We start from the raw sequence: 11,482 nt of genomic DNA on the forward strand, positions 1-11,482 counted from the left end.
TCTTCACTACCACGCAGTGCTTGTCTTAACTCCTCCCTGAACTCCACACAACAGTCTTCTTTCTTCAACTTCCACAATTTGATCCTTGGCTCTGTTTTCACTCTCTTCCTCTTCTTGATCTCCAAAGTAATCCTACAGACCACCATCCGATGCCGTCTAGATAAGTTCTCCCCTATAACACCTTGCAGTCTCCAGTCCCTTTCAGATAGCAACTCCTGCATAAGATATAGTCCACCTGTGTGCACTTTCCTCCACTCTTATGTATCACCCTGTGTTCCTCCCTCTTCTTGAAATAGGTATTCACCACAGCCATTTCCATCCTTCTCGCAAAATCCACCATCATCCATCCCTCCACATTTCGCTCCGTGGCACCATACCTGCCCATTACCTCCTTTCCCTTCACCAAGATGCCCATTGAAGTCTGCTCCAATCAACACGCTTTCCTCCTTGGGTACCGTCACCACCACTTCATCCAATTCACTCCAGAATTCTTCTTTCTCTTCCATCTCACACTCAACTTCCAGGGCATATGCACTGATAACATTCATCACCACACCTTCGATTTCCAGCTTCACACTCATCACTCTGTCTGACACTCTCTTCACCTCCAACACACTCTTGACACACTCTTCCTTCAGAATTACCCCTACCCCATTTCTCCTTCCATCCACACCATGGTAGAATAGTTTGAATAAATCTCCAATGCTCCTGACCTTTCTACCATTCCACCTGGTCTCTTGCACATATAGAATATCAGGAATCAGGAACACTTTATTTGCCATTTCATTTCATGTACTTCCATACATGAAATGAATCAAAATATTGTTTCCACCAGCCCACAGCAGTGCAAAATGAAGACAAAAACACATATCCAAAAACTACAACAAGTGTGAGAGCACGCATACTAACTAACACATATATCTAAACTAACATATATATCCAGACTAAAAAAAAAAAATCTATATCTACCTTCCTTCTCTCCATCATATCAGCCAACTCTCCCCCTTTACCAGTCATAGTGCTAACATTCAAAGTTCCAACTCTCACCTCCACACTCTTACCCTTCCTCCTTCCCTGCTGCCTCTGGATATGCCTTCCCCCTCTCCTTCTCCTTCATTACATTACATTACAGTCATTTAGCCAATGCTTTTATCCAAAGTGACTTACAATAAGTGTATTTGACCTGCTCCGTTGCACCCCTCTTTCCTTCACCCAACAGTAGCATAGTTTCCACCAGCACCCTGCTGGCCAACCGTACCGGTGGCAGTCGTTGGTAACCCGGGCCTCGACCGATCCACTACAGGTGCTCACTCCTATCCATAAGGTGAACAACAGACCATATGGGTGTTTGCATCCAGTCTCAATTATATAAGATTTTTTTTCTCAACACAACAGTGGTGTTTTAAACAGGAAAACTGGGATTCTTAATCAACATTCTGATCTTGAAAGGACAAAAGTTAAATTAGATTTTTTTTTTGTTTTTGTTGCCTCGACTGCGACCGTGGGGCCAGCCCTACACACGCAGTTGTCCATAAGCGAGTGACTGAGTGAGTGACGGAATTACACGATTGGTCGTCCGACCAACGATGTCGCTGGCAAATACGGAAGTGAGAGTTTCCCTATTGGATGCGACTAGGCCTCGTTGCAAAAAAAAAAAGTCCAAATTACAAACACCTGCGCTAAAATACGACGGCGACGAGGGACAAAGAATTTTTTTTAACCTACAATGGCCCTAATACGCCGTCGTACTGATAGCCACACGCAGTTCGAGTAAAAATGATTAGCATCTTCAGAGATCCAAAGGAGTTGAATCAAGTGCAACTGGACTTGGTGTATATCCGTGAAGACGTTTCGCCTCTCATCCAAGAGGCTTCCTCAGTTCGTGCCTTTCTTCAGAGAGTTGTGGGTTAAGTGAAGCGCATTTATAAGAGGTGTCACTCCCAAACTTGCCTGTGATCATGACAGCAAATTGTAGCCAGGCAATTATTTCATATAAAAAAAACAAATCTGTGCTATTTAACCGTATAAATCAGGGTTTGAAAACTGCTGTTCGGTACAGCTGCTGTTCACGGAACTGATGTCAAAACAGCTGCTTTTTAAAACGTTGCACAAAAACAGCCACTTTCTAAATGTAGTCGTGGGCCAGCCATATACCTAGTGTCATTTTTCAATAGTCTGTTCAATTCCATCAATTCCATCAATGTTATTTCTTAACCTCGTGAGATGTTGTTTTCTCTTTTACAATGATTGTATGTAGGGTTTCCCCTCAGAACTGATGAAGTATTAGCACCCAATTTTAGAAGCCTTAAGAAGGTCAAAATGGACATGTTAACGGGGTATTTTCTGTCGCCTTATGATCGCGAACGCCGGACGCCGTATAAATCAGGGTTTGAAAACTGCTGTTCAGTACAGCCGCTGTTCACAGAACTGATGTCAAAACAGCTGCTTTTTAAATGTTCCACAAAAACAGATGCTTTCTAAATGTAGTCGCAGGCCAGCCATATACCTACTAGGTTTTAACCTAGTGTTATTTTTCAATAGTCTGTTCATGAAAGGACAAAAGTTGAATTAGATTTTTTCAACATAATTGACACAATGTAGAATATAATTCACACCACCATTACATTAAAAAATAGCCCTAGGCTGCACTAAAAGTGTCGCCATTATTCAGAAAGGATCTCACCCAGTTTACACCGAAATCAATGGCTTGCAGAACACAATTCTTTTTCACCCAAGCGACTCAAAAATTCAACAGGTTGGCTTTTGTGCTCTAATACTGCCATCTAGTGGGCATGTAGGCGAAGACACCACATTAAATGAACATGTCAAGTATGTTCATGTATACAAGCTCCATTTTTTCTCAATAAGTAACCAAAGACATGTAGGTCAGGTGAATCGGCCATACTAAATTGTCCCTTGGTGTGACTGTGTATGGCCTGTGATGGACTGGCGGCCTACCCAGAGTGTCTCCCCACCTGCCGCCCAATGACTGCTGGGATAGGCTCCAGCACCCCGCAACCCCCAATTGGGATAAGCGGCTTGGATAATGGATGGATGGATGAAAGTAACCAGTAGCCCACAAAAAATGCAGATGTTAAACATGTCACCGTAAGTCAATGTTAACTCTTAAACCCAATTCATCCATCCATTATCCAAACCAGTTATCCTGTATGTATATCCTTTATAAACCCAATTCAATCAATATTATTTTTTAATCTCAATTCATACACGGTAGGTTGAGTGAGGAATTGTCTTCTCTCCTACAGTGATCTTATGTAGGGTTTCCCCTCAGAAACTGATGAAGTAGTAGCACCCAATTTTATAAGCCTAAATACGTTCAAAATGGACATGTTAACGGGTAGCACCCAGTTTTAAACGCCTTAAGACGTTCAAAACGGTCGCGTTATAACGGGGTATTTTCTGTCGTTTTACTTGGCGCATTAATGCGAACGCCGAACTAAACACATTGGTCTAGTCCGCGTGTCGTGTAAGCGATTCAATTAATACAGCCACGCTTTCTTCGGAAGTGACGTCAGGATGGCCGGACGATCCGAAGGCAGCTGTTCAGATCGTAGTCTCCCCTGGAGGCGTGGGTTCGAATCCCACTTCTGACAATTCTTTGATTATTGGCGCTCTGTAAACTGTTATTCGTCGACGCCATCTAAAGTGTGTCGTCCGTAATCTGATGTGAGACTGAATGTATCCGACGCAGGGATTGTAATGTACCCCCCCACCAACGAAAAAAAATCATAAAAGCGGCATTTAAATACTCTTACTGTAATTAAGCATCGTTTGCCCTAGGAACAAATTTGCCTTGTGATGGCTTTTAAAATTTAAATATCCTTAGCCTACAAAATATGCAGTTGTTAATAATGTCACCGTAAATCAATATTAACTCTTAAACCCAATTCAATCAATGTTATTTCGTAACCTCGTGAGATGTTTTCTCTTTTACAATGACTGTATGTAGGGTTTCCCCTCGAAACTGATGAAGTAGTAGCACCCAATTTTATAAGCCTAAATACGCTCAAAATGGACATGTTAACGGGTAGCACCCAGTTTTAAACGCCTTAAGACGTTCAAAACGGTCGCGTTATAACGGGGTATTTTCTGTCGTTTGACTTGACGCATTAATGCGAACGCCGAACTAAACACATCGGTCTATTCCGCATGTCGTGTATGCGATTCAATTAATACAGCCACGCTTTCATCGGAAGTGACGTCAGAATGGCCGGGCGGTCTAAGGCGCTACGTTCAGGTCATAGTCTCCCCTGGAGGCGTGGGTTCGAATCCCACTTCTGACAATTCTTCAATCATTGGCGCTCCGTAACCTGTTATTCGTCGACGCCATCTCAAGTTTCTCGTCCGTAATCTGATGTGAAGCTGAATGTATCCAATGCAGGGATTGTAATGTACCCCCCCCAAAAAAATGCATAAACGCGGCATTTAAATACTCTTACTGTAATTAAGCATCGTTTGCCATAGGAACAAATTTGCCTTGTGATGGCTTTTAAAATTTTAATATTCTTAGCCTACAAAATACGCAGTTGTTAATAATTCACCGTAAATCAATATTAACTCTTAAACCCAATTCCATCAATGTTATTTCTTAACCTCGTGAGATGTTGTTTTCTCTTTTACAATGATTGTATGTAGGGTTTCCCCTCAGAACTGATGAAGTATTAGCACCCAATTTTAGAAGCCTTAAGAAGGTCAAAATGGACATGTTAACGGGGTATTTTCTGTCGCCTTATGATCGCGAACGCCGGACGCCGTATAAATCAGGGTTTGAAAACTGCTGTTCAGTACAGCCGCTGTTCACAGAACTGATGTCAAAACAGCTGCTTTTTAAATGTTCCACAAAAACAGATGCTTTCTAAATGTAGTCGCAGGCCAGCCATATACCTACTAGGTTTTAACCTAGTGTTATTTTTCAATAGTCTGTTCATGAAAGGACAAAAGTTGAATTAGATTTTTTCAACATAATTGACACAATGTAGAATATAATTCACACCACCATTACATTAAAAAATAGCCCTAGGCTGCACTAAAAGTGTCGCCATTATTCAGAAAGGATCTCACCCAGTTTACACCGAAATCAATGGCTTGCAGAACACAATTCTTTTTCACCCAAGCGACTCAAAAATTCAACAGGTTGGCTTTTGTGCTCTAATACTGCCATCTAGTGGGCATGTAGGCGAAGACACCACATTAAATGAACATGTCAAGTATGTTCATGTATACAAGCTCCATTTTTTCTCAATAAGTAACCAAAGACATGTAGGTCAGGTGAATCGGCCATACTAAATTGTCCCTTGGTGTGACTGTGTATGGCCTGTGATGGACTGGCGGCCTACCCAGAGTGTCTCCCCACCTGCCGCCCAATGACTGCTGGGATAGGCTCCAGCACCCCGCAACCCCCAATTGGGATAAGCGGCTTGGATAATGGATGGACGGATGGATGAAAGTAACCAGTAGCCCACAAAAAATGCAGATGTTAAACATGTCACCGTAAGTCAATGTTAACTCTTAAACCCAATTCATCCATCCATTATCCAAACCAGTTATCCTGTATGTATATCCTTTATAAACCCAATTCAATCAATATTATTTTTTAATCTCAATTCATACACGGTAGGTTGAGTGAGGAATTGTCTTCTCTCCTACAGTGATCTTATGTAGGGTTTCCCCTCAGAAACCGATGAAGTAGTAGCACCCAATTTTATAAGCCTAAATACGTTCAAAATGGACATGTTAACGGGTAGCACCCAGTTTTAAACGCCTTAAGACGTTCAAAACGGTCGCGTTATAACGGGGTATTTTCTGTCGTTTTACTTGGCGCATTAATGCGAACGCCGAACTAAACACATTGGTCTAGTCCGCGTGTCGTGTAAGCGATTCAATTAATACAGCCACGCTTTCTTCGGAAGTGACGTCAGGATGGCCGGACGATCCGAAGGCAGCTGTTCAGATCGTAGTCTCCCCTGGAAGTGTGGGTTCGAATCCCACTTCTGACAATTCTTTGATTATTGGCGCTCTGTAAACTGTTATTCGTCGACGCCATCTAAAGTGTGTCGTCCGTAATCTGATGTGAGGCTGAATGTATCCGACGCAGGGATTGTAATGTACCCCCCCACCAACGAAAAAAAAATCATAAAAGCGGCATTTAAATACTCTTACTGTAATTAAGCATCGTTTGCCCTAGGAACAAATTTGCCTTGTGATGGCTTTTAAAATTTAAATATCCTTAGCCTACAAAATATGCAGTTGTTAATAATGTCACCGTAAATCAATATTAACTCTTAAACCCAATTCAATCAATGTTATTTCGTAACCTCGTGAGATGTTTTCTCTTTTACAATGACTGTATGTAGGGTTTCCCCTCGAAACTGATGAAGTAGTAGCACCCAATTTTATAAGCCTAAATACGCTCAAAATGGACATGTTAACGGGTAGCACCCAGTTTTAAACGCCTTAAGACGTTCAAAACGGTCGCGTTATAACGGGGTATTTTCTGTCGTTTGACTTGACGCATTAATGCGAACGCCGAACTAAACACATCGGTCTATTCCGCATGTCGTGTATGCGATTCAATTAATACAGCCACGCTTTCATCGGAAGTGACGTCAGAATGGCCGGGCGGTCTAAGGCGCTACGTTCAGGTCATAGTCTCCCCTGGAGGCGTGGGTTCGAATCCCACTTCTGACAATTCTTCAATCATTGGCGCTCCGTAACCTGTTATTCGTCGACGCCATCTCAAGTTTGTCGTCCGTAATCTGATGTGAAGCTGAATGTATCCAATGCAGGGATTGTAATGTACCCCCCCCCAAAAAAATGCATAAACGCGGCATTTAAATACTCTTACTGTAATTAAGCATCGTTTGCCATAGGAACAAATTTGCCTTGTGATGGCTTTTAAAATTTTAATATTCTTAGCCTACAAAATACGCAGTTGTTAATAATTCACCGTAAATCAATATTAACTCTTAAACCCAATTCCATCAATGTTATTTCTTAACCTCGTGAGATGTTGTTTTCTCTTTTACAATGATTGTATGTAGGGTTTCCCCTCAGAACTGATGAAGTATTAGCACCCAATTTTAGAAGCCTTAAGAAGGTCAAAATGGACATGTTAACGGGGTATTTTCTGTCGCCTTATGATCGCGAACGCCGGACGCCGTATAAATCAGGGTTTGAAAACTGCTGTTCAGTACAGCCGCTGTTCACAGAACTGATGTCAAAACAGCTGCTTTTTAAATGTTCCACAAAAACAGATGCTTTCTAAATGTAGTCGCAGGCCAGCCATATACCTACTAGGTTTTAACCTAGTGTTATTTTTCAATAGTCTGTTCATGAAAGGACAAAAGTTGAATTAGATTTTTTCAACATAATTGACACAATGTAGAATATAATTCACACCACCATTACATTAAAAAATAGCCCTAGGCTGCACTAAAAGTGTCGCCATTATTCAGAAAGGATCTCACCCAGTTTACACCGAAATCAATGGCTTGCAGAACACAATTCTTTTTCACCCAAGCGACTCAAAAATTCAACAGGTTGGCTTTTGTGCTCTAATACTGCCATCTAGTGGGCATGTAGGCGAAGACACCACATTAAATGAACATGTCAAGTATGTTCATGTATACAAGCTCCATTTTTTCTCAATAAGTAACCAAAGACATGTAGGTCAGGTGAATCGGCCATACTAAATTGTCCCTTGGTGTGACTGTGTATGGCCTGTGATGGACTGGCGGCCTACCCAGAGTGTCTCCCCACCTGCCGCCCAATGACTGCTGGGATAGGCTCCAGCACCCCGCAACCCCCAATTGGGATAAGCGGCTTGGATAATGGATGGACGGATGGATGAAAGTAACCAGTAGCCCACAAAAAATGCAGATGTTAAACATGTCACCGTAAGTCAATGTTAACTCTTAAACCCAATTCATCCATCCATTATCCAAACCAGTTATCCTGTATGTATATCCTTTATAAACCCAATTCAATCAATATTATTTTTTAATCTCAATTCATACACGGTAGGTTGAGTGAGGAATTGTCTTCTCTCCTACAGTGATCTTATGTAGGGTTTCCCCTCAGAAACCGATGAAGTAGTAGCACCCAATTTTATAAGCCTAAATACGTTCAAAATGGACATGTTAACGGGTAGCACCCAGTTTTAAACGCCTTAAGACGTTCAAAACGGTCGCGTTATAACGGGGTATTTTCTGTCGTTTTACTTGGCGCATTAATGCGAACGCCGAACTAAACACATTGGTCTAGTCCGCGTGTCGTGTAAGCGATTCAATTAATACAGCCACGCTTTCTTCGGAAGTGACGTCAGGATGGCCGGACGATCCGAAGGCAGCTGTTCAGATCGTAGTCTCCCCTGGAAGTGTGGGTTCGAATCCCACTTCTGACAATTCTTTGATTATTGGCGCTCTGTAAACTGTTATTCGTCGACGCCATCTAAAGTGTGTCGTCCGTAATCTGATGTGAGGCTGAATGTATCCGACGCAGGGATTGTAATGTACCCCCCCACCAACGAAAAAAAAATCATAAAAGCGGCATTTAAATACTCTTACTGTAATTAAGCATCGTTTGCCCTAGGAACAAATTTGCCTTGTGATGGCTTTTAAAATTTAAATATCCTTAGCCTACAAAATATGCAGTTGTTAATAATGTCACCGTAAATCAATATTAACTCTTAAACCCAATTCAATCAATGTTATTTCGTAACCTCGTGAGATGTTTTCTCTTTTACAATGACTGTATGTAGGGTTTCCCCTCGAAACTGATGAAGTAGTAGCACCCAATTTTATAAGCCTAAATACGCTCAAAATGGACATGTTAACGGGTAGCACCCAGTTTTAAACGCCTTAAGACGTTCAAAACGGTCGCGTTATAACGGGGTATTTTCTGTCGTTTGACTTGACGCATTAATGCGAACGCCGAACTAAACACATCGGTCTATTCCGCATGTCGTGTATGCGATTCAATTAATACAGCCACGCTTTCATCGGAAGTGACGTCAGAATGGCCGGGCGGTCTAAGGCGCTACGTTCAGGTCATAGTCTCCCCTGGAGGCGTGGGTTCGAATCCCACTTCTGACAATTCTTCAATCATTGGCGCTCCGTAACCTGTTATTCGTCGACGCCATCTCAAGTTTGTCGTCCGTAATCTGATGTGAAGCTGAATGTATCCAATGCAGGGATTGTAATGTACCCCCCCCCAAAAAAATGCATAAACGCGGCATTTAAATACTCTTACTGTAATTAAGCATCGTTTGCCATAGGAACAAATTTGCCTTGTGATGGCTTTTAAAATTTTAATATTCTTAGCCTACAAAATACGCAGTTGTTAATAATTCACCGTAAATCAATATTAACTCTTAAACCCAATTCCATCAATGTTATTTCTTAACCTCGTGAGATGTTGTTTTCTCTTTTACAATGATTGTATGTAGGGTTTCCCCTCAGAACTGATGAAGTATTAGCACCCAATTTTAGAAGCCTTAAGAAGGTCAAAATGGACATGTTAACGGGGTATTTTCTGTCGCCTTATGATCGCGAACGCCGGACGCCGTATAAATCAGGGTTTGAAAACTGCTGTTCAGTACAGCCGCTGTTCACAGAACTGATGTCAAAACAGCTGCTTTTTAAATGTTCCACAAAAACAGATGCTTTCTAAATGTAGTCGCAGGCCAGCCATATACCTACTAGGTTTTAACCTAGTGTTATTTTTCAATAGTCTGTTCATGAAAGGACAAAAGTTGAATTAGATTTTTTCAACATAATTGACACAATGTAGAATATAATTCACACCACCATTACATTAAAAAATAGCCCTAGGCTGCACTAAAAGTGTCGCCATTATTCAGAAAGGATCTCACCCAGTTTACACCGAAATCAATGGCTTGCAGAACACAATTCTTTTTCACCCAAGCGACTCAAAAATTCAACAGGTTGGCTTTTGTGCTCTAATACTGCCATCTAGTGGGCATGTAGGCGAAGACACCACATTAAATGAACATGTCAAGTATGTTCATGTATACAAGCTCCATTTTTTCTCAATAAGTAACCAAAGACATGTAGGTCAGGTGAATCGGCCATACTAAATTGTCCTTTGGTGTGAATGTGTATGGCCTGTGATGGACTGGCGGCCTATCCAGAGTGTCTCCCCACCTGCCGCCCAATGACTGCTGGGATAGGCTCCAGCACCCCGCAACCCCCAATTGGGATAAGCGGCTTGGATAATGGATGGACGGATGGATGAAAGTAACCAGTAGCCCACAAAAAATGCAGATGTTAAAAATGTCACTGTAAGTCAATGTTAACTCTTAAACCCAATTCATCCACCATTATCCAAACCAGTTATCCTGTATGTATATCCTTTATAAACCCAATTCAATCAATATTATTTTTTTAACCTCAATTCATGCACGGTAGGTTGAATGAGGAATTGTCTTCTCTTTTACGGTGATTTTATGTAGGGTTTCCCCTCGAAACTGATGAAGTAGTAGCACCCAGTTTTAAACGCCTTAAGACGTTCAAAACGGTCGCGTTATAACGGGGTATTTTTCTGTCGTTTTACTTGGCGCATTAATGCGAACGCCGAACTAAACACATTGGTCTAGTCCGCGTGTCGTGTAAGCGATTCAATTAATACAGCCACGCTTTCTTCGGAAGTGACGTCAGGATGGCCGAGCGATCTAAGGCGCTCCGTTCAGGTCGTAGTCTCCCCTGGAGGCGTGGGTTCGAATCCCACTTCTGACAATTCTATTGGCGCTCCGCTGCTTGTTTTTTTCCCCCACCCGCATTCCGGGAAATCTGCCTCTTATTGGCTAGTACTCGTTGCCTCCGTTGATTAGGTTGGTTAAGGTTAGGGTGGGGTTAGGGATAGGGATACGGTTAGCCAATCAGAGATAGAGTAGGGGCGGGTCTTCCCGGAATCCAGGTGGGAAAAATAATAACGCAGCTCCGTAACCTGTTATTCGTCGACGCAATTTAAAGAGTGTCGTCTTTCATCTGATGTGAAGCTACGTTAATTATCCAACGTAGCGATTGTAATGTAACCCATCAAACAAAAATGCATAAAATCCGATTTAAATATTCTCACCATAATTAAGCATCGATTGCCATAGTAACAAATTTGCCTTGTGATGGCTTTTACAATTTAAATATCTTGTATTTGGTGATCTACTAAATTACAAGTTTTGTGTACTATAAAGTGTACTCGCAGTCAGTAGTTCTCAGGCTGGCTTGCATAGGATGTCCTGCACACAGAATAAAAAGGCACACTTTTAGCCCTGAGTTGTCCCAGTGTCCTCGACCAAGATGCTCTGTCACTACTGTTGAAGTCGCTGTTTTACACTGATAGTTCTTCACAGACATACACAATCATGTGCATAGTTATTATATATTCCCTACTTTACCTCCTTTTATGCATGCAAATTGTTTTTGTTTTATGTCTAGTTCTCCTC

The 11,482-nt window shown here is 41.8% G+C and overlaps 4 non-coding genes across 4 annotated transcripts; all 4 read left to right on the top strand.

Annotated features, from left to right (window-relative positions):
• The first annotated feature begins 4,221 nt into the window (after positions 1–4,221).
• trnal-cag (transfer RNA leucine (anticodon CAG)) lies at positions 4,222–4,304 on the top strand. The gene has a single exon. It is a non-coding gene; the product is annotated as a tRNA-Leu (tRNA).
• A 2,321-nt stretch (positions 4,305–6,625) lies between these two features.
• Positions 6,626–6,708, top strand: trnal-cag (transfer RNA leucine (anticodon CAG)). Its single transcript has one exon. It is a non-coding gene; the product is annotated as a tRNA-Leu (tRNA).
• A 2,322-nt stretch (positions 6,709–9,030) lies between these two features.
• Positions 9,031–9,113, top strand: trnal-cag (transfer RNA leucine (anticodon CAG)). Its single transcript has one exon. It is a non-coding gene; the product is annotated as a tRNA-Leu (tRNA).
• A 1,579-nt stretch (positions 9,114–10,692) lies between these two features.
• trnal-cag (transfer RNA leucine (anticodon CAG)) lies at positions 10,693–10,775 on the top strand. Its single transcript has one exon. It is a non-coding gene; the product is annotated as a tRNA-Leu (tRNA).
• Positions 10,776–11,482: the final 707 nt, after the last annotated feature.

Source organism: Lampris incognitus, chromosome 2 (genome assembly GCF_029633865.1).
Source record: "Lampris incognitus isolate fLamInc1 chromosome 2, fLamInc1.hap2, whole genome shotgun sequence".
Taxonomy (NCBI): domain Eukaryota; kingdom Metazoa; phylum Chordata; class Actinopteri; order Lampriformes; family Lampridae; genus Lampris; species Lampris incognitus.